The 24,052-nt window shown below is 46.5% G+C and overlaps 1 long non-coding RNA gene across 6 annotated transcripts in view; it reads right to left on the bottom strand.

Moving 5' to 3' along the window:
- Positions 1–8,680: 8,680 nt before the first annotated feature.
- LOC126639522 (uncharacterized) overlaps positions 8,681–24,052 on the bottom strand; it is a 130,403-nt gene continuing 115,031 nt past the window's right edge. For 5 of the 6 annotated variants that reach the window (XR_007628826.1, XR_007628822.1, XR_007628828.1 and 2 more), the window contains 3 exons: positions 22,555–23,051; positions 14,121–14,320; positions 8,681–9,211 (listed from right to left, as the gene is read on the bottom strand). This is a non-coding gene — a long non-coding RNA (uncharacterized LOC126639522). The remainder of the gene's footprint in view (positions 9,212–14,120; positions 14,321–22,554; positions 23,052–24,052) is intronic. The other variant, XR_007628827.1, reaches the window with a different exon arrangement.

The following is a 24,052-nucleotide window of genomic DNA, read 5'->3' on the forward strand; positions in this document are numbered from 1 at the left end:
TAGGGAGCAATGCCAGGTTTGGTCCCTGGGTAACTTTTCTCTCTCTGCAGATGGCTGGGGACAGGGATTTTGTAGCACTGCTTTTCCCCTGGTGGTCAGGCACTAGGAAAAGGGAGGATTTGGATATGGAGTTGTGCACAAACTCTAGGCAGCTCTCAAAAGGCAAGCAGAGCAGCATCTTCCTGACATTATGTGCAGAGAGTGATGCTGCTTTGCTGACCTAGCTGAGATAGTATTAAGTTTTAGTAGTATTTCAGTACCCTGGGGCTACAAGGTCCAGAGCAGGCAGGAGAGCCACTCCACTGGTGTCATGGCCAGGCTCATCCCAGGCTAAACACTCCCACCAGCATCACTCCAAACACTGGGGAGCTGTATCAGCATCCCACACACCTCTTGGGTTTGCTACCATTTCTGTAGGTGCTCAGCTGGCCTTTTCCTGTCACCAAAATGGGAATAAGGACAGAAGACAGAGGCAGTGCCTTAGTCTCACAGTGACAAAAGCAGAGACAGGTAGAGACTAAAATATTCTCTCATATCAACCATTCAAAAATCCCTTTTTCCATAGATAACCAACTTGTTTTGCACCTTTCCTAGGCACTGGCTGAGGATGACAGTGGGGAAAAGTCTCAGGAGCTGTAACCAAGATCACCCTTCCCTATACCTGACAAGTGCAAAAAAAAAAAGAAAAAAACAGGAACTCATGGAAGAAAAAGTGCTACTGCTTCTGCTGTAAGGCCAAAACTGGGAATGCCAAAGTTGTAAGAAAGTGAACTGTTTTGATAGTGATGAATGCTACTAAGCTCTCCTGAACCAAACACAAACTACACAGCCTGTGTGTGCTGAACAGCCTTTCTGACAAAAACAAGGATCAGTTTCTCAGCTATCACAAATCAACCAAAATCCACCAAGGTCAACAGAGAAGCACTGATGTCCTTAGGTAAATCAAGCATGGTTCTCCTGCTGCTTCTTCAGGAAGACAGTAACTGTGGAGATGATTTTTCCAAACTCAGGTGAAGCTGCTGGCATGCCTTCCCTGCAAGCAGAAACGCAGAGCTGCTGTGGAGAAAAGCAGCTTAGCAAAATCTTGGATGAATCATTGCCAAAGGTCCATCTTCCTTCAGGTCAGGAGAGATGTGGGTGAGCTCGCTGGGCCCTGGCATTGCAACTGAGCTCCCATGCAGCTACTGAAGGTGATGTACCCTTCCTCTGAGTAAGGCTTTTTCAGATCAGCCTTGGCACTAATGGCAGGCTCCAGAGCTCAGGGACCAGAGCAAGCATCTGTCTGTCTGTCTGTCTGCACTTATCTGCACCGATGGGCTGTACACAAGAACTAAGTGCTTGATGCAGTTGTGGTGACTGTGAGAAGCACATGCTGCTGTCATATCAAAGGGAGACAAGGAAAATGGGGAGAGAAGCACTGGGAGCTCCTTTTTTCCTCACCCCCTTTCAGTCACTGGAAATTCATTACTGGTAACAAAAAATATGGTAAGATACACTAAAACACCCAAGTCTGGGCACACCCTCAGAGCAGGATTGCTGCTAGTCTCTCCTGCCCTGACCTGTTACATTTTTGAAGTGTCTATGGTTACCCTTCCTATTCTGTATTTATTCGCTAACATGATTTGAAAGCAGGTCAAAATGAAACACTTGCCATTTTGCTGAAGCTTAAATAAAAAGGAAAAAATTGGAGATAACCAAAACCCCATGCTTGGCCTCTCCTCATCCTCATTTTTCTTTAGTTTGTTTATCAGAATGCATTTAACTTACGGAAACCTTTATTATGTGAGTAAACATTTAAATTCCAAAAAAAGAGCTAAACAAAACAAAAGAACAACACTGAAGAAAGAAAAGGGAGAAAAGCACAGCTTTTTTGTCCCCCCTCCCTTCCCCCCGTGAAATACAACTGATTTGTTCAAAACTTAGAATGAAATTCTGGGATTAAGCAAATTTATCCCATAACCCCCACCATTCTCATGTTTTTACTCATATTCTCATGTGAGTGAAAACTCACACTTTTCAGATGGCTCAAAGATACACCATGGATATGAGGTTTATAATCACATCATCACCCCATGGGTTAAAGAATAAACATGAAACATTCTGCCATCCATCAGTGAATTAACGTCAAATAGGTGAAGGAGGTTTGCACTTCAGTTCTTCAGTCTGCCAAAATTAAAAAATAAGAAAAAACCATCAGAAAATCGAGGTGTGTTCTGCCCAGGAAGGACGTTGTCCAAAAGGCCCTGGAGCATTGCTCTGCCTGAGGAGTCCGGCCAGGCCTCAGCATGCCAGGGAGTGGCAGAGCCTTGCATCCTCCCAGGGTCCAGCAAGGGCTCGTGGCACTCCAGCTGCAGCCAGCAGGATGGGTACACGCAGGAAGGAGAAAGCTTGGTGCTTCTTTGGTAGCTCAGCAGCCCTTCTGATGAGCACATGGGAATCTTCTTCTCAGCAATGTCTTTCTGGAAGGAGGATATGGATTATGGTTTGCTGCAAATAGTCCAGTGCTATCATCTTCTCAAAGACCAGAGACTTTGGATTTGATTTTTACTGACTGCTGCTTTATCCACTTGGATGCCCTAATCTGAAGTCGTGGAAAAGTGATCACATCTCTGAGGAGTTTAGGGATGGGAGCATTGGTTCATCAGCCTTTGCTGCAGGCCATCAAACCAGGACATTTGGCAAGAGTCCTGCTGCTCCTCATCACTGGCAAGAGCTCTCCCTCCATAACTGCAAAACAGGTTGCAGCCCGGGATGGAGCAGCCACAGGACAGTTACCTTGTTGGAACTCAGCCCTGAGGACACGCACACACAACATGGCACGTCTGGAGAGACTGGGATGCAACAAGACAGTGCAGGGAAAGAACTGGTAAATCATTTTAACAGGTTGAAAACAAACCTTATGAACATTTCCCTCCTTTCTGAGCAGCTTACAAAAAGAAGTGCTGCAGAATGGTTTTTAATATTTTTTTTTCCTTTTTAATGCAAGTTTGCTTTTTAATAATGAACAAAATACTCCAACTCTTTCAAAATAAACACCACTGATTGCTGTCCCCTTGTCTCTTTTCAGATTGCTGTCCTTTCATTCTTCTGAAGGCATGTGGAGCACCCAGTGCTGCATTGCTGGGGTTCAGCAAGTGGGTCAGGCTTGGTACAGGACCTCCAGAGACTGCTCAGCTGCAGAGAGCTGATTAAAGTTTCCATATTATTTTCATTCTGTATGGTGTCGGATCATTAGGTGCTTTGTTCCAGTAACTCCTCCTCATTCACGCAGGCAGTGAGAGGGGAGTTCACCTCATGCAGCTTCAGACATCCAGAGTGCAGGAGTCCACATCTCAGCCAGCTTTCTGGTCTCCCACATAGCTGCTGGAGGACAACAGTCCTCACCAGAGGGAAACCCAGATATCTTAGATGCCTGCCTTAAGATGAGATGGCTCCAAAGCAATTTGACCTGATAGTTTACACTATGCCCAGTGTTGCAGCAGAACTGACCTAGCCCAGGGATCTAGGGAGGAGGGTGCTGGGGAGCACCAGAGCTCTGAGCATAAAGGCAGAAAGACCTAAATGATCCATCCTGCCTTTAGTACACGGCACATCAGTTCCCTTCACCAAAGACCTTTACATAATAAACCCAATATTATAGACTAAACCTGCAACCCTAGAGAGACATTGTTATTTCCTCTCAAATCTGGGAAAAGACATCAAACTTCTAAGCATTACTCCTTACCCCAAACCTACTGATCAAAACTTTCCTCCAGTAGATGTGGCAATCAAGTCGCTCCCGTGCCTACCTTCATCCCAATTAACCAAATACACTGCGCTCCTTAAGCCTGGAGTTCTGGTTTGGCAATCCCAAGTCATCTGTGGCTTTCCTTTAAATTCTTCCTGGCATTTCCCCTTCCTTCATCAAGTGAAGACAGCAGGCAGTGTGTCCCCCTTTAAAGGGACAAAGTCACCTCCCTGCTTCTACTTGCTCTCCAGAGTTACAGAAGTTCATTCTGTCCCACGGCTCAGTTAAGGAGTGGCTTTCACACCATTACACGTGAGGTTCCCACGAACTCCCTCCCTGACACTGCGCTCCCCAGATGGGCTCACAAAGACTTTTTAGACAAAGTGCATCAAACTGTCTTGTCACACATACCAAGGCTCTGCCAAATGGGACACTGGCCTATTGATCTAGCCCAGTCTGAAATCCTGAAAACCTGACTGAAGTCCTGCTGAGGTGTGGATAGAAGTCTTGCTGTAGGACAGGAAGAGTTTCTTTCTTACAGTGGAAAGTGGGTCCAAGCTGCTGCAAAGGCAGGTCAAGCCTGGGATGCCACTGAAGTGCTAAAACCTCTCAGTGCCAGGTGGGACCAAGTCACCAGCCCCTTCTGGGAGGGAGGAAAAGGCTGCAGATAGTAAGTCATAGAATCATGGAATGTTTTGGATTGGAAGGGACCTTAAAGGTCATCTGGTTCCAAATCCCATGCCACGGCCAGGGACACCTTTCACTAGATCAAGCTGCTCAGGGCCCCATCCAACCTGGTTTTGAACACTTCCAGGGATGGGGCATCTACAACCTCTCTGGGCAACCTCACCACACTCACAGCAAAGAATTTCTTCCTAGTACCTAGTTTCTAGTTTAAACCTACTCTGTTTCAGTGCTCCGTTTGTGCCTACATTTTAATTCCAATTGCATACTGGACAAGAAAGTGACATTATTTCACATTATTTTTATTTTCCTTATGTTTCTGCCACATGACTTTCCTTTTTTTTCCTCCAGTTATTGCACTGCTCTGTGATTTCCCAAACTGAGTTTCTCTCTGCCTTTGCCTTGCTGCAGGATCCCATGGAGCACAATTCCCATGGGTTATGCTGCAATCATGAGCCAGTCCTCAGACATTTGTTAAATCAGTGCTGGCATCAGGCATCATTCATTCCTGTGGTTATGGAAGACCCATAATAATCAACGTAGAGTTGCTTTGGCCACCCATACTGAAATTTAAATAACAAGCCCAATTTCATCCTCCTTCTGGAACAATTCGGAAGCAATACTGCATGATGAAAGGATGAGAGAACAGATGGGCTTTGTTGTCTGCATGCTACCAAGGCAAACTTTTCATGGAAAATAAAAAATAAAAAAAATAAAATAAAAAAATAAAATAATAAAAAAAAAAAAAAAAACCACCAAAAAACCAAAACACCGTGACTATGTGATTCATAAATTCTAAAAGCTGAGAGAAACCAGCAAAATTATTTTGTCTGACCTCCTGCCTAATAGTGACCACAGAATTTCATGCAGTGATTTCTGCCCGAAGCCCAGCAATTTGTGGTTCAAGCAGAGTATCTCAACCAGCCCACTGTCCAGCTTTGATGTGAGGATGTCCAGTGAGGCGCTAACCACTTCCCATGCTGTCAAAAACTGGCTCTTCTACAGGTTGCCTGCATCTCTTCACCACCACATAACTTGCTGTAGCCTTCCCAAGGCCATTACAGTTTTTAAGCATTTTTGTCCTATTAAAACTCTCAAACCATCAAAAAGAGACAAAACAGAGGTTCTGAGGCACAAAACATCAAGCAAGTACATGGAAAGAGGATAACAGAGCATCTCTATGTAGCCTTCTGCTGTGATTAAATGGATGAAATCTACATTAAAATGCAACTCAAGGTCCACCCATTTTCCCACTCCAGATGACAAAGTGGAAAAGTTACTTTGGTTCAAAACAAACAAATAAAAAAATTCCAAATGCACACTTATCTGTGTGACTTGTAAGGAAAGCATGTTTGGTTACAAAAGTAACTGCCACTTACAAAGCTTGCTACAGTTTCACAGTAATAAATATTCCCACAGCAAAGACCTTGAGTGGACAGAACAAAATCAACTTCAAAACCAACGCCTGAGAGATCAGCCCACTGAAAAGACAGCTCACTGCTGAATACCCGCTCTCACGTTTTGTTTCCAAATTTCTGTGGTTGGTAGCGCTGATGGGGTAAAGAAAACTGGTTTTGTGTTTTTTGTTGTTGGGTTTTTTTTTCTTTCCTTTTTTAAGGAAACAAACCCAAAATGGAAGCAGTCCAGAAGGCTACAGGACCACACTCATCTAAGATGAAAAATATTTACGTTGAGCACTGAATTAATACAAGCTCTTCTTCCTTGTAAGTGCAAAATTTGATGACAACCGTGGTGATTAAAGTTCCTCCACTCAGAGAGCTACAACAGCCCAGGTGACAGCCTTGAGACCTCTCGGCCTTCTTGAGACATCAATCTGTGTTGGAGGATGGGAGGGGGCTTCAGGCACCATGTCCTAAATCCGCTCCCTTTCCTGTTCACCACTAAGTAACCATGTTCACCTTTAATAAAATCAGAGCAGAAGGTTCATTCCAACAGTGTCTCTTTTATTGACATTTTCAAAGAGATGCTTTCTCACTTTCTGCCTGCATATGTGCTATGGCCAAACTCAGGCTGAAAAGCAAATTCTCGGGATGGCTCTCTATGGTCCCATGGTTCAGACTCTGCTGGGTTAAGCCTCGCTCCATTTTCTGCCCCACCCTGGAGGGCTGTCTCACCTGCAGAGAAGCTACAGGTGCAGCTCCAGCTCGTGGAGGTGCTGAGCTGGCTGTGGTCAGCCCATGCTGATGATAAAGGCACAGAGTGTTTGTGTAGGGTGTCTCAGGGGCCTGAGGCCCACACTTAATTACACACTATTACAGCCATACTCTTTGTGGCACCCGACCTAGTGAGGTGATAGCAGTAACACCTCTGGCCATGGCTTTCTCAGCCATCCATGAGCTCTTGATGCCTACACAGGACATAGGACTATGGCAACAGGAGCAGCACCCATGGGGAGAAGAACAGATGTAGGCTTACAAACTAGACACTCTTTTTAACAGGCCAGGTCTACACAAGGCATCTAGTGCTTTACTGTATGTGAAATTTTAGACTGTTTCAAGGCAGACTTAAGGTGCTCTTCTTTAAGGTTTAAGGTACCACTATCTTGTGTGTGGAAGCTCTTACATCAATTAAAATCCTGTGTTGAAGAGTATAGGTGCAATCCAAACTAGTGCAACCTGCGTGAAACAAAACCTCATCTGAAGCAGGAATGTCTGAAACCCATTTCTATACCCACAGATCTGCAGAAATCAATGCTGTCATAATGTAACGCTGCTGTATGGCCACATAAATGCACTGACTCTGAAGGAATTCATGCTTAACAGTGGTTCAGCAGAAAAGGCATTGCTTCTGAAAAAAGCCTAAAGTACTGTTTCTTGAGGTTCTGGGTAACCAACAGTTAAAGCTCTGCCTTCAAATCATCCATCCTGAAGCGGTCATGGGTGGCAAAAGTAGTGATCCTCATAGTGCAGCAGCACAGAAGATGGAGTGAAACCCCACAGCCAGTTTAAGAATAAGCCTCACAGTTTCCATTACTGCTACTGTAATGATTTTGCAACTCTCATTTATTTTTCACCATTTCAGCTGCTAGTTTGTGGCAAATATTTTGGAAATAAAAAAGAAAAAGAACCCTAAACCCCAGAGACTGCCCATCCTTGACAGGAACAGTCCTGGCATGCCTGGAATGTGTAAAACCACAAAAGAGCCATTTCTATTCATATTACTCCTTATGAAATCCCCTCTTAAAGAAGACTTAGCACCAGAGGCTTCAGGCACTCAGCAGAGCCTTTCACTTTGAAATGTGACTTATCAGCCAGAGCCCAGATGGGTTTGGGTATCTGACTGTTGTGCCCTTTGCTTCAAACTCTGGAACCGTTACATGCACAGCTGACAAACTGGTCAAGCCATTTCCCTCCCCTTCTTCATCTCCAGGTTCAGGGTAGATAAAAGCTGCACCAGGCCCGCTGCCTCACCAATGCCAATTTGACCGCTAATTTTACTTTTAAGAAAAAAACCAAATAATAAAACCCAACACCACACACAATGATTATCACTGTTACCACAGAAAGGCCAGAGCAACCACAGTGTGATTCAGCAAGACCTGAGGTGCACTGGGTATCTCTGGACACACGAGAATGTTCTCTGGCAACGAAGTTTTGCAGCTCTCTGACACGTCCTTTTCTCGTGCTGTTTCTACAAGTCTTTTTTTCACCCTCACAACTTGTAGCAACAGTACAACACTGCAGCTGGCAGCAGGGTGGGGGCCTAGTGTGAGCAAGGTTTTGATCAGCCCTTGCACTTATAGGGATACCTACTGGGCACAGGCTGAGTAAATGCCCAGAGAAGTTGCCACAAGCAAATGCCACATCCCTGGGTTCAAGGCCAGGTTGGAAGGGACCTTGAGCAACCCAGTCTAGTGGAAGGTGTCCCTGCCCATGGCAGGGGGTTTGAACTAAGTGATCTTTAAGGTCCCTTCCAACCCAAACCAGCCTGTGATTCTATGTGAGTTTGCTTTGCTGAGCGAGGAAGTGACCAACTCATGTCACAGCATTAGTGTAGTGCTGTGCACAGCATCTTTTGAGGTGTCTCAGGAGAGTCAAATCCTGCTCCCTGTGTAAGTTACTAGGTAAACTTTTGCTGGCTTCTTTTTGCTTTTTATCTCTCCTCTTCCTTTCCTGAGCTTTCTGAAGGTTTCTGGGCTTCCCAGGTAGACCATCACTACACACACGTGGCAATCTGCAGTGTGAGGTTCATGTCTAGCTTGAACTTCAGAAAGCAACACAGCAATGCAAGGCAAAGATAAAACACAGGGACTGTTAACACCAATCTCCAGCATTTACTGCATTTTGTTTCTTCAGATTGACATGGAGCCCTGCAAAATGCAAGTAGCACTGTAGTTCATGAGTAAGAGGTCTGGCAGGACAAACTTTAAAGACCATAAGAAAGCGCAGGCAAAGAAGTATCTTGTACAGAACTGAAAAAAAAGAAAAGATAAATGATAAGTAGGAATTCCCCAGTGGGCTCCGTTTATCTGTGTGATTGCTTTCAGGACTTTTTTTCTTGTTGTACTACCTTGATTTGCATACAAAGCATCTCTAACAGGAAATATCATCTGTCCTGGAAAAAAAAAAAAAAAAACAACAAAACAAGAAGGATAAGGATTTTTACTGTCAAGAGTAAAATGGCTTTCTGCACTGTATGACATGCCAGAGAGCCTCTCTCCTCATGAAAGCAACTTGCAGTGGCATATTGCAGCTCCTCTTCACTCCCTGCTCTGCATCCCATCCCAGGGGCAGCCATGCATGATGCACCTCCTTGGGAGAGCTTCCATAGTTAGAAAATCTGAAAATAAAAGAAAAACATGCAGGTGAGTTGATTTGCATTCCAGATTCACAATTAACACAGCACCAAATTAACTTATAGGAAGAGTAAAGAGGAAAACCGCCAACTTGAAAATGCAAATCTTCACCCTACTACAATCACAAGCCACAGCCAGGATTCCTACAGGCTGGGAAGGCTCTAGTAAGAACACATTTTTCACTACTTTTTCAGTGTGGTCACTTCATGAACTCAACAGTGGCTTGTGATATGTGGTTTCATTCCTATACCATATATAGTCAGTTTCATTTCCTGAAAAGAACAGGAACGGAAAAGCAGAAAACCTTTAAAATGATTATACAGGTCTTTCTGTTTTTTCTTTCTCCTTTATGTCTTTCATTACTACCTTGATGCACTAAAAAAAAACCCAGCATTTTTTAAATTAGTACAGCATTAAAAAATGGATCTTTTCCCAAGGCTCTTGGATCTTAAAGAATATAGGTTGCTGCTTTGAAACTCACACACTAACTTGGCAGCACAGCATGAAATTTCAGCATTTTGTTTCAGTATGGTACACATACATACTGCTCCTCTGCACATGGCTACCAGGAGACATGCTTCAACCCCAGCAGGGAGACCAAAAAGCAAGATTTGTTCCACAACCCTTTGCACTGGTATTGCAGGACCTCAGCTATCTGTGGCCATCAACAGTCACAGCCCCACGGGAAGCACAATGGTGAGTAAAATCTTGCTTTACAGATGAGTAAGTGAGATGGTGGTAGTTATAACAATACACCTCTTGGCTTTTTTCTGCAGAACTCAGGTCATCGCCTCATCTGCCTGGCCTCTCTCCCTCTCCCTCTGGGAGCCCACATCACCAGCAGGGAGAATAGCAGGTCTTTGCCACTCCACGCTCCTCTTCCCTCCTGGCTGCTGAGAAACACTCAGGCTTTCCCAGCACAGCTGCAGGTCCTATTTAAGTGATCATCTAGGCCCAGCCCAGTGTCCCAGCCGAGCAGCTCTGCTGCTCCTTGAGAGCTGGGATGGCAGTCGTTGGGACCACAAGTCAACTGGAACCTTAGTAAGAAACTGCAGCAAAGGCCAACAGCATGCTGGGCTGAAGGAGCAGAAGCACAGGCAGGAGATCTCAGTACTCACTTGACTGCATCTAGATACCACACCTAGTCTTGGTGCAAGAAACGTACAATGAACACACTGACAAACTGGAGAAAGTACAGGGAAGGAACACCAGGATGGCCAGGGACTGGTGGACTTGGCTGAAGAGAAGAGGGTGTGTGGGAGCTGGGCTTGTTCAGCCAGGGCAAGAGATGGCTTTGAGGAATCCAGCAGCAGCCCCAGCACCTGCAGGGAAGTTACTGAGAACACAGAGCCAGGTTCATATAAAGCAGGACTTGACCAAATAAAGTCATGAGCAACCTGGTCTGATCTCACATCTGACCCACCTCGCAAGATCCCTTTCAGCCTACATTATCCTACAGGCCATCCTCTAACTGCCACCAGTGCAAAGGCTTTGGAGGAAAGGGTGGGAATCACTCAGTGCTTGAGGACCGCGATATCTTCCAAATGAAAGACCTAGAGAAACAACCATATCTGAAGACCATGAAGGCCCAGAAGGTACTGCTGCCACCACACCTTATATTCCCCGCAGGACATGACAAACCCCACTCTTGCATGCAGTTCCATGGTGACCAACATGCAACTGTTCATCTCAGTTAGGCCAAGGAATCTTTGCCCATGACCATCTGCAGCACACACAGGACCACCTCCCTCTCCTGTGCACGCACATATTTATGGAACAAGCATGATTGCCTAAGGCCCATGTATAGCACACCACAAAATGGCTCTCTGTACTGCACAGGCTGCAGCTTCTATTTCACAGGATGGAGAATCCTCAAGAAACCTTCTCTGCCCCACAAACCGCAGTGCTCTGGTGCAGGATGAGCAAACTACACTGTCAACACGGCTCTCCCCTCCTCTCCATCCCTTGTGTCATAAAGGGTGTTGGAGCAATGTCTTGCTTCCAGTCAAAATAACTTCTGTGGCTAAAAGACAGGAAATGTCACAACTGAAATGAAAAGAGATCTTACAGACAGCAATACTGAGCTCTGTCTTCTCAGACAGATCCATACAAATCACAAGGCAACTGTCACATGCACTTGGTAGGCAGGAGAAGAGGAGGTGGAAGAGATTCATCTCCTTGCCCCAGGTCACCCAGGTCAGTGGCAGAGCTGTAGACCAACTGCCTTCCCTCTGTCCCAGAGTCTTGATGCTCCCTGTCCTCCTGATAGCCAAGCCAAACCAAGCTAGGAGGTGAAGCTGCCGTCTTCTTAGTGCACATAACCATATTCCTTTTTGGAGACCATTGCCTAAAGGGATGCCAGTTGTCCACCAGAAGTCAGTCCTGACCAAATATCATATTTCAAAAATGCAAACTTCCATTCGCATTAAGAAACCTGCCAGGTTTGACAATATTCTCACCAATGTGGTTTGAGATGTGGTCTAGTGTCACAGGGCCTTAGAGGGCTCTAAGAGTTTATCCACTTGTGGGGTTTTTTATACTTGGAAGTGAGACCAGTAAGCATTTTTACACCTACCTATTCATAGGGGTTTATTTTCAGTACAGAAGAGGGTATCAGATCGCTCAGTTTCAACTTCTGCTGAATTCCTGTGTGATCCAGGACAGCTAATTTCAAGCAGTTCTGAGACCCTGTAGTGACTGGTGCTAAACTAAATTTCTGTAACTGCACCCATACCAATGTCTGCACAAATCAGCAAGAGAAACCACAGCTTCAGTCAAAATTAGTGCCTTGGTACAGAAATAAAGATTAAAAAAACCCATCTCATCCTACTTGTTGATAGATGAGCTCTTGAAGCCAGATATGCCTTAAGAAACAATCTCCCTCTTCTCTTCCACCCTCCCATTCCTCCATCCTTTGAGCTAGTTCTCAGGGCAATACTTTGCAGCCTTGTTTGCCAGAGGAGAAGGATGCTTTCTGTCTGGGAAGCTGGGAAGCCTGTGTTGGAGCAGAGCAGACCCTGGGCATGCAATTACCCAGGCAGCAGCAACAATATGTTAATTCACTGGATCACTCTGAAACGAAGCACAGTGTAAGTCCCTGGAAAAGGTGAAAAGGAGCCTGTTAAGAAAACTGTGTGAAGGCCTTGTGCACTGCAGCCCCTTGGAGTCCAGACAAGGACGGACTTTGCACAGACATCGTTTTAGACATGAACTGGCAGCCAGCATGCATCCTCTTCCCACCACAGGGCATCCAACAGGAGCAAGGGGAACCATGCTCAGTGCTGACAAGGGACGTGGGACATCAGCCTTATTTTAAAGAGATGCAGACACATGGATTAGCCCCTGCAAGGGATGCCTCATCTGCGGTGCATTCACCCTGGGCAGATCACAGTCACAAGGCCATGATGCCATGTGACCTTGGTCAGTATCCAGAGCCTTCCTGCACTTTTGGGAGAACACTCTCCTTCTCAGTGTCCTCAGCTGCCAAGTTCACATCCCCTCTATTCAGTTGCCCAGAGCCCCTTAGGTAGCACCTGTCCTCCAACAACAAACAATAAAGCCAACGTAGCAAGGAGAAGAGAAGGAGACTGAAATGGTCCTTTGGTGAATTTGCTGTGAGAAGTCAATGCCCTCAGAATGTCCACACTGACTGACCACCTCCTGGTGCATTATCCTTCTACTACTGACTAATTCACCTAACACCCAGTGAGAAACTATGGCCCCACGATGGCCTCACCATGGAATTAGTCTTGCCCTCCCAAACCAGAAGGGGTGCCTTGCTGTAGGCAGGAAAATCAGCCTCCCTCCTAGGGAAAAGGGGTAGAGGAAGAATCAAGATCTCTGCTACCTCCCTACGTTGGACAGACTGCCCATCTGCATGCTTTGAGTCCAGCTTCCAGATGACCACAAACCTCCTTGAGGAGCAAGCAATGATCTCCTCACAAGGCAAGCACAGCTTTAAACCTGCATAGGCTCCTGTAGAGAATTTTCTGCTGTAATCCATACAAAGATGAAACTCGCCAAGTGGAAGACTTGCACACCTAAGCTCTTTCCACATAAGGCTGTTGACCACTGAGCTGATATATTGAGGTCAAAGGCTCATCTGTGCCAACACACTTCTTCGGGAATGCAAGTGTGGCTTTCATGCATATACACAGCTGTTACCCTGTGGAGCAGGGGGCAACTAGCTTAACGACAAGAAGTTCAGACCCAGCCCTTAGGCTGCACCAAAACTCCTGGGTTCCTGCAGAAAGAAGGATCAACAGAAGCGAACATCTAGAGAAAGTGTTCACCAGCTTCTGCTATGCACTGGCTTTTTTGGAGACTGTTTTTTGAGTTTAAGACTAGGAGAAATCTTGTTTAAAAATGCATCTGTTTTGCACAGACTGAGTTTTGCTCTCCAAGGAGATGGGGAAAGCAAAACAACACTGAACTGCAAAAACATCAGTGCCTAGCCATGAGCCCTGGCCTTTGCACAACTCCTGGTGGCTGTCCCTAAATGGGAGCACTTCATTACCAGATGACGTGTCCCAGACGAGATGAGTTTCCTGAAAAGCACTGACAACATGCGGTTAAAAGCTCAGTTTAGACAAGCAGCGAAACAAGCCTGCTCTCTGGTTTTTGAGCTGAATTCAACACTTTCCATGTTTGCTCTCTCACAGGTTATCTGGGCTGCACAATCAGCAAAACTCCCGCAAAACACTTGCTGGGGCTCAGCTACCAGGCAGTCTGTAATGGAGCTGTTCTGGAGAAAAACAGAAGTGTTATCGTGCTGGTGGCTGTCCCAATACAATTAGTCATACCTGATGGAGAGATACGCATCCTCACAGGGCTCTTACTGCCTTCTCAACAGATGAAGTCAAAATGAAAACATCCTAACGATCAACAACTAACCTGAAAGCTGAATCATGAATCCTGAAGGCAGTCTCAATGCTACAAAGAGATGTCTTCCCTGCAGAAGAAGACAGTTGGGTTCCTTCCATCTGTCCTCTGTTTCTTCTTCCCGTATAATTTCTTGACATGGCTTAGTAAAATAACATTTCTTCTTTCAACTCCCCATTCAAGCAACCCTTCTCTGTTCTGCCTGAGGGATGCTGTAGGGTCAGAAGAAGAAACCACACTTGAGACAGGAAGAAGGAAAGGCCAGAGCTTGGGTGATGGGAAACAAGATCCCAGTCATCTTCTCTGCATGACTTCAGACAAGTTCCCCAATGCTGCTTTGTCTCATTTCCCCACTGAAATAGCAAGTTTCCCACCATGCTGGCTGACTACCATGAGGATCTGTGTGGTAGGCCTGGTGTTACCAACCTGGGGTTAACACTGACAATAATCAGAGGAGACTGATGCTGTGTCTAAGCTTCCTTCCCTCCCATTTCGTGTCACTCGGTGATCTTCAGCACAACCCAGACCATGATTCCATGCAGCACTTCTACACTTGTGCACTTCACAAACATCTCTGTTGGAGTCTTCTAGCTCCAGAGGTCTTGGCAAACATTCCCTATCACAAGAGCACCACTGCCAGGCTGGCAGCTTGGGAAATCCACCTTCTCTCTTCACTACTTAACAGACACACTTTTATAAAACATATTTTTGCACTGACATTAATGAGTGATGGAGAAAACTGTCAAATGAATGGGTGGAGTTCGGCTCATGGCTGGTACCAGGATAGAACATCAGAACAGACACTCACTTGTTGGACTTCTCTAGCTGGGATGTTACCTGGTCAGGAGGCACCACACTGATCTTAAAGGGAGCCTGTGGTCACTGAAGGAAGGACCCTGGATCTATGCACACATGCATGATGGTAGAGTTGGGAGCAGACAGCCAGGAGTTTGTCTTGATAACCACTATGGAATTCAATTCATTTGGAAACAAATTTCTTTTTCAGAAGTCTCCTCCCCATCACTGACAACTCTTTCGAGATGAAATTTGCACTGCCAGGGCTTACAGCAAGGTGAAGCATGCCCTACTCCACCTGTTCCTCCCTGAGAGTGGCCAGCAAGACAAGGAGCTGCTCCATGGCTCCACATCCTTTCAGAGCTCATAACCAAACAAAAATCTTCCAAATTTGGGTAATTCCCAGGCAAGTCTCAACCAAAACCACACATATGCACTCACACCAAAGAGCAGACACACATCAAGAGCGAGGAGCAATTGCTGTAGGTTGCCATGGCAGTGTGCAAGGGTGATTTTATCACCCTTATCAGCTGCAAAAGCATTTAGGCCCATTATCAGAGAATACTGTAGCATCGTTCTAAGGGTGCAATAGGCGGGAGGAGCAGAAAATCAGTGTCAGCCAGAAGTAAGCATTCAGCACACAAAGCAGGAGCCCTTGCTTTGGGTGAGCTGCCTCCCACAGGCACACAGACACTCACGCAGCCCCAGGGTCGTGTTGGAGCTGACGGGGAGTGCTGGGCTCCCCAGCAGCCCCCCAGCCCAGGGAGCTCTCCCCTGCACAGAGGGATGAGCAGCCCTCCAGGGAGCGCAGCGACAGCGAGTGGAGAGCACTCGCCTGTGCTCTCTGTGGAGCTGATGGAAGTAGGTCAATCCTTCTGCTTTGCTGAACCTTTTGGCAGGTCGGTGCCGCGCTGCCGTCGCCACTCGCAGCTCGTCATTTCTGCCGCGTGACAGCCACGTCGTTCGGGAGTTAACGAATTCAATACATCTAATTAAATCAAACTTGGCATCCATTCAAAACCCATCTCGTGGCTTTTTTTTTTTCTTTGCCTTTTTATTCCCTGCTGTTGGTGGTGAGAGACCCATGAGAGGAGAGATGCAAGAAAGGGTTGCTAAGGGGCAAGTCAGTTTTTATCTCTTCTTTTATCTCAGTTTTTTATCTTTATCTTTTTTATCTTATCTCTCTTTTTTTTATCTCTTCTTTATCTCAGTTTTTATTTCCCTGCTGCTCTCCTGTCACAGAATCATAGAATAATTATGGTTGAGAAATACCTCCAAGATCATCAAGTTGTTACAGAGATGCTTTGTTTTCCTTGAGGGAATGCAATAAACCCACATGGTTTGTTCCCTCTTTCCTTGTCCCCTGCCCCAGACAAAATGACCTTTTCCATCTTCTTGCAGGCTTTGCAAACAGAGTCCAACACACCCTGATGATCCTTTGGCTCTGCTGCTGACACTCACCACTGAACATGGACTTGGCAAGCAAGTCAAGCTGGCATGGACGGCAAAGAGAAGGCACATCAAAGTGTTACCTGCAGCCCCTAGGCTGGGCTGGACACACTGCAAGGTGGGAACATACCTTCCACCACCAGACTGAGCAAAGCCAGAAAGCAGCAGGGAGACCACTGGAGATGGCTCATGCCAGCCAGGGTCTCCTCTGGCTGCTCTCCCATTCAGCTCCCGACTTCCACCATACACCAGCACTGGTTGGTGGACATGGTCATGAACATGGGATCACACTGAAGAAGCCATCCAAGACAGGCTACTGAATGGCCACAGAGCTCTTGAAAAAGACCACAGGATGAGGAGCTGTCATTTGGATAACCTCTTCAGTGACATGAGGACACACTGGCAAGCTGCCCACACCTGCCCCCTTCCACAGACCAACACAACACTAGGACCGCCCTGTCCAGCCTCTCATGCCTCTTTACTGTGGCAAATTCTTCCTCTTCCAACACATCTTCCACTTTTGTCACATCCTCCCTGCCCTGGGACCACTACCTGGAAGCCAGGACAGTGGCACAGCCTGTTGACTTTCTGTGCAGTGTCTCACATATGTCAGCAAAACTGCCATTCCTGGTTGCAGGAATTTAATTAAACGCACTTGGATCATCCCAGAAGAACACATCTCTGAACCCTGGAGAAAATTTATTGTCTTTTTCATATCCCTCAGGTGTTCTATAGCCTTGCTGGGATGGGGAACCAGGACTAGGGAATATGCCAGGTGCCATCAGACCAAGGCTATGTTGTTTCCTTTAACCAAGCATTGTTTCCTCCTTGGATTGACATGAAAGAGCTCTCTGCAAAGAGAAAAGCTTATCTGTATGATGGCTGGGACGTTTCACACCACCACTGCCAATGTCTCCATTGCCGGCGGGAGCCCTGTGGGGCCACGACAGGAAATTGGGTCTTAATCACCATCTCACTTTTCATTCCCCACTTCAGTTCTGCTATTTTAGCAGCTGCTGTGAGCTGGCTCCACACTTTCAGATGAGCAGCCGTTGGGGCACAGGGTTTAGCTCAAGTGTTGTCAGGCTGCAACTCCAAATGCAAAGAGAAACACGAAGCTGGGGAGGCTAGGGAGTAACAATCAGGCAGTGATCAAGGCTTTAAAACACAATCAAGCAAGCACCAGCCTCCTGCCCAGGCTGACACTGCCAGGGACAGGTAGCCAGGTTGGCAAGGCCATGTGGGTAGGACACTGGCAATGTGTGCACCAACTGACTGGGCTTGCTGCCCACTTGGGACATTTGTGTGACATGGTCCAATGCAGATGTGTCTCCAGGTGCTTCCCCTCCTCCTTTTTCATGATACATCTATAGATCTGCTGCAATAGCCGGGCTGGGCTGTAGCAGCTAACTGCTCAGGCTCTGCAGCAGCCAGGGAGAACTCCCCTTGCAGGAGGGAAGTCTGCTGCCACTATAACCAGTGTAGGTGGCAGAGCTATGCCCTCTACACCTGCACCAGGGACTATCTAAAAGGGAGAGGGTGCTGAGACCTGGAAAGAGACATGTCCAGAGCTCACTGGCACAACCATCCCTGTGCACCAGCACAAGAACGTTCAACAAATGCCCATCAGCCCACACTGCCCATGGCCTGTGGACCTCCAGAGGCAGCAGCCCAGGAAAACAAGAGTTTGGGGTTTGTGCCCTACTTTAGTTGCTTCCTTCTTTTGCATCTTCTCAACTCAGACACAACTGGAGTTAATGAGTAAGCAATTCCAAATCTCTCCTCCCTTCATCAGGAAACCACTCCCCAGCAAAATTAAAATCATACAATCACAGAATGATTTGGGCCAGACGTGACTCTCAAAGACCACCTAGTCCAACCCACCTCTCATGGCCATGGGCATTTTCCACTAGATCAGGTTGTTCAAAGCCTCGTCCAAACTGACCTTGAACACTTCCAGGGATGGAGCATCCACAGCTTCTCTGGTCAACCTGTTCCAGTGTCTCACCACCCTCATTATAAAAGACTTTCCTCCTTATGTCCAGTCTAAACCTGCTTCCTTTCAGTTTAAAACTGTTGCTCCCCATCCTGCCACTACAGGCTGTTCCCTTCTTCCTTATAATCCATTTTTTAGATATTGAAAGGCCACGATAAGGAGGCTTTTTCCTTTCCTCTGTCTTCCTTGGAGCCTTCTCTTCTCCAGGCTGAGCAACCCCAACTCTCTCAGCCTGCCTTCCAAGGTTAACACCCCAGAAGGACCCAGACACCTTCACATACTTCCAGGCAAAGAAAGTCACCAAACATCCCTCTTGAACACAGTGCCCTCAATACCAGCAGCCAACAAAACTCTTCCCTGTTCACTCTCAGTACCAAGATGGAGGCACTGACTGAGGGACTGACACTTCCATCCCATTCACACATGGATGTTTCCATCACAGCCTGATGCTGTAATGTCTTGTTTGGCAAACCCAGAAGGACATGGGAAACATGAGCAGAGGAGGTGGTCATGTTGCCCTTGGTGAAAACACACTGAATTGATCCAAGATCCGACTGAGCCAAGATGAAACCTCACAACACCCTCTCCCTCCTAACAGCACAGTTATTGTGACGAAGTTCACAAGGCCCCCTCATGGTGATAGATGGCAGGTAACAAACATTTCTATGACTCATTGATTGCAGCACAGCAACCTCCTGGAGAGTCCATAAGGAGAGGGAGTAAAAGTGACAATGGGGTTCTCATGGCTGGCCTGGTGCCTGAGGGATGACATGTGTTGGGGTGAGATGTCAGGGTAGACTTTGAGCCTGTCATTTTGACTGAAATGTCAAATATCCCTCTGTTGGTTTCCCATCAGTTGCAAGGTTTTCCCCTAAAGCCATCACAAAAGGTGAGGCTGTTTAAAATTCATTTCAGATGTCTGCTACTTATATGGCCACGATTATCCTATCCATGATAGATGACTATGGTTTCATCAAAGCATCTTGTGACACTTGTCAGCACAATTTGCCCAGACATGGTCAAACACCTGGGGACCTCTTCTGTGTAACTTAAGTATCAGTATCAAAATGGCAAGTGTTAAAATTATGAAACCATTGAGCCAAGACACAAAGGAACTTTTGCCACAAAACTAATTAAATCTTTGGGAAAAGGACAGTATTTACTTCCAGCCTTCCCCATACTGCCTCAAGCAACATTATTCCTGAAAAGCTCCCAAGTGGTTCTTGTGCCCTGTCCTACTTTTGCCCCCCCATCACATTCATGGATCACAGCTGCAGTGGGTGCACAGTCCATGGGTGACACAGCCCCTGCCAAACTGCCAATGTCCTAAAGGAATTTTCCCTTTGCCAAGCTAGCCTTGATCTGAACACCGTTTTCTTCAGAATGGATGGAAAGTAAATCTTGCTGAAAGAAGGGCTCACTAAACTTACTGTAACACTCCCTTCTCCCTCCAAAAAACCCACCACAGCCTGGGGCACCAGCACTGCTACAGTAGGTGTAGGATTCATCTCACCCACCCTCTTAGCCATCCAAAGTATCTGTACCTAACCTAAGCGAGCTGGCTGGGGACACGCCACGTCTGATCAGAGAGAGGTGTTTGCAGTGTTGGCATCTGCATCCGAGCAAGTCGGCACAGGATGCTTTTGCAGTCAGTGAGGAATCTGCCATGTAGCCAGGGAAGACGAAGCTGCAATTCAACCCATTCATCAGATCCATCACACCTGACACCCTGTGGACAATGCTGACTAAATCTCCCCCAACTACAGTGTAAAACAAAAGCTGCACACTGACACTACATGGGGGGTTGCCATGCGATGACTCCCACCTTGCCAGCTAGGCACATGTAAAGAAACAGAGACTATCAGAGGGCAAAACTGCTCTCAAAGCCCAACTTGAGCACTTGAAATGTCACTGCCCCCACCTCAGTGCATTTCCATCCTTTAATCATCCTCCCCTCTAATAAGGGAAGGTAAAACAGATATGCCCCATTTTGGCTTCCCCACCCTGTGTTACAGCTCTTCCAGTAAGCAAAGATGGTTTTGTGCTCATACAGAGCAATGAATAAGGCACAGCTACACATGCAGCCCATCCTATAGACCTGCCTCTGTGGGGAGCAGCTTTTGGCAACAGGGCAAGTGGGAACTGAGAGCAGCGACGTCTCAAAGAGCTCCATCGGCATTCATTTCACATGAGGATGGTTATCAGAGCGTGCAGATGAGTTGTACATTCAGCACAGCTGTATTAACACATCTCAGTAAAACACCCTGAGACTCCAAGACAGAAAATGCCACATGGGCAGCTAATTTCCACCTAATAGCACATTTACCTCTGGAAGAAGTTATAGACTGCAAGTGCTTCATGAGCCATTCACAGGAACATTTGTAGGCACTACTGAGGAACACAGGAGCTTAATTATCTCTTTTAAAATGACCTGTGTGATTAAAAAACCTATTTGGACTTCAGGTGCCCTGGGATCCGTAATTCCCGATCTAGTTGCTCAACTGGCACAATCTTGAAGGTACCATACAGGCCACTCACATTGCTCTAAATTGTTCCACCTACCCACCAAACCCACAAGCATGCCCCAAAATCCACCATCCCAAACCATCAGAGAGAAGCGAAACCCCAGCAACTCCCTCCTTATCCACTACCTGCCTGAGCTTCCCTAAAGAATACAAATTCCCTCTACTGGGGTCAGCAAACTTTCAGCATGAACACACACCCGAGCATCTTTAGATGTAAAATATATATATTTAGGGAAGTTATTATGCTTCTCGGAAACTTTGTGCAAGGCTTTATTAACAAGGCTCAGCAGCAGTTTTTAGAGCCCACTGGCAGTTCACAGCTTGAACCCAAAGACACACCAAGCGGGAACCCTCTTACTAATAATGGCCTGCAGGGCTGGAAAGCCCCTGTGCCTCTCTCAGCCCTGTGTGGCAGAGAGGTGACATGCCTGGGTGATCGATTTGAATATGTATAGCTGAGGCCACCCACGGGGAAGCACAGATCCTGCCTCTGAGCTGCCATCCTGACCCCAGTGGTGCAAGGTGAGCAGGGCAGGGGATGGCACTCTCATTTCTCTACCCCAAAAATATTTCCACCGAGTGATGGTTAAGAGCACTCATCAGAATTTTGGGGTTTTTTTAGGCAAGTCATTGTAGGATGATATGCCCAAAGTGGAAGAATACATTGGTAAAATTCCCAATGCCCTGATCCTTGCATGCACTGGTTGATGCTGCATGAAAGCCCAAAAGCCAAACCCCCTTCTCCCAAGAATAACACCAGATTATCACTCAGAAAACTCTAGTCCTGAGATAAGTTCATGGCACGTGAATATCTGATGCAGAGCATAAATGGAGGAGGCCTTACAGGCATTTTCTATTCTATGAGGCAGGGGCCTAACTGAGCCTATGTTATAAGCCATCATGCAGGGGCTTCTGCTCAGGAGCCAGATTCAATGTAATTGTTTTTTGGTTTATAGCATTACTCCAAAGCAAAAGCACAACATCCTAAAGAACAGAAACTCCAATGAGTAAAGCAAAGCATCAAAATCACAGAACCACAGAATGCTTTGGGTTGTACGGAATCTTTAAGTATCATCTAGTCCAACCGCACTGCTATGGGCAGGGACATCTCTCACTAAATCAGACTGCTCGGAGCTCTGCCCAGCCTGTTCTTGAACACTTCCAGGGATGGGGCATCCACAACTTCTCTGTGCAACCTACTACAGTATCACATCACCCTCACAGTAACTTTTAACTCCAAATTTTTCTCACTGTTGTATGGTCCTTTGAATCCTGCCAAGCTAAAGCCACTTCAGTCTCCTGCCATCCCATGTAGGTTAACACCTTCCCAGCAGCTCCTGCCATCCTGTACTTATTTCCCACCTTCACAGCTCAGCTCCTTTTGCATCTCTCCCAAGGGTAGGTTTTTTCCTGTTGCTCATCACTTCTTAAATCTCATCACCTATTGCTCACACACCCCTAAGGCCAGTGGTTTTGGAAGCAGAGGGAGGTTCAGGTGCACACTCTGGGGTAGCCTGCAAATTCATCCCTGAATGTAGTAATTCCATAGGTTCTCATGGAGCTGAGCACATTGGGTACAACTCTCACTTGCCATTGAGTCAATTTTTTTTTCCACTTTATTGCAGCCAGTATCTCACCTCAATGACTCAAAAGTAACATGCTGCAAGAGCAGTTGCCTTACCTGTTTCTGCACCTTCTGGTTTGTCATGCTGGAGTAGGAGTGTAATGGCTCTGGAACAACAAAAAAACAAAACAAAAAAACCCCCAAAGAATCAAGGAAAGCCACTAATGGCATCTATTAAAAAGACAAAAATTTCAGGTCCTGGAGAACAGCTACAAAGCTGCAGCCTTTCAACACTAGCTTTCATTTCAAGGTGACAACTTGAAACTACATGAGCTGCCCCATACCCTGTACCCCACTGAGGGAAGCAGAACCTCTTCTGTGAACCCTTTGTATGGACAAAAGCAGAAGGACAAAAGGTGCCAGAGACCCAAAGCACGTTCATGGAAATGCATGGATGGTGAAATTAAGGTTCCTGGCTCTTGGCATCACATGACAGCTGTTATAAAACAGTATATTCCTCTCAGCTGCACAGCTATCAATACTGCATGAGTCATCTGTAATACTTATCTAATGGTGAGTAAGCTGCTCCTGCCGGTCATACTTTCCAGATAAATCTGTGAAGAAAACAAGAGGGGAAAAAAAAGAACTATCAAAACATGTTATCAAAGAAACAAAATGAATGGGATAGTACTCTGTCAGCAAGACGGCACACAAAGCGGCAGAGGGAGAATTGGCTTGGGGCTCATTGGATGAAACATGCACGCCAGGAGAAGCAAGGCAACAATCAGGGTCCACAGGGTGTATGACTGAGATACCAAACCAACCATAATGTGATCCTTCCTGCTGGTGGACACTTCAGCAAACACCTATGGCAGAGGCTTTTTTGGGGGATTTTTGCTCATCACTGCCTTGCTTGGCAGTGAGTGTAGGTCCAAGTGAGGATGCAGTCCTAGGGAAAGAGCTGCTTGGGGTTGGTTTCTGTAACATCCCAAACAGCACAGAAACCCCAATTCACCCATGAATTGGGTGAAAAATGATCCTGAACATGGGGGATGTTTTCTCAACTACCCCTGTTTTGACTAAAGCTCAACAACTAAATTGCAAAAATTTAGCGGTGAAATTAATGACAGAAAAAGACAAAACCACCTTCTTTCAAATCTATTTGATGAAAGCAACCCTGAATGACCACACTGGCTCTTTTGCACCCTTTTTTGGCCTTTAGTTGCTGCCTGCCTGTGTCTTGGAGGAGTCTGGTGAGCACAGGAGCCAAGGTCAAGACCTAGAGAACTTTCTCACGAGAGAAATTGCTGGTGGGGAGGTGGGGGAAATACCCCAAGGGTCTCCCAAGGGGGCTGAGTCATCACATAGGTGTCTTGTGGAGATTTCAGAGGGGGAGTTAGGGTGTGGGGGCGGAGAGGGGAGAAAACTCCAAACACCTCCCCAGCTTCACACACCAGAAAGGCAGCGAAAAACCCATGTATGAATCACCCTGCCCTGACATCTCAGAGCCACCAAAGTGTTTCACACAGGCTGCCATGAAGGCTCCTGCCAGCAGAGAGGAGCCCATGCGCTGTCCTTGTAGCCTGGCTGTGAGGCTTTGCAGGCAAGAAGATTC

The sequence above is a fragment of the Myiozetetes cayanensis genome, unplaced genomic scaffold (assembly GCF_022539395.1).
Source record: "Myiozetetes cayanensis isolate MyiCay16 unplaced genomic scaffold, myiCay2020 scf1, whole genome shotgun sequence".
Lineage (NCBI taxonomy): Eukaryota > Metazoa > Chordata > Aves > Passeriformes > Tyrannidae > Myiozetetes > Myiozetetes cayanensis.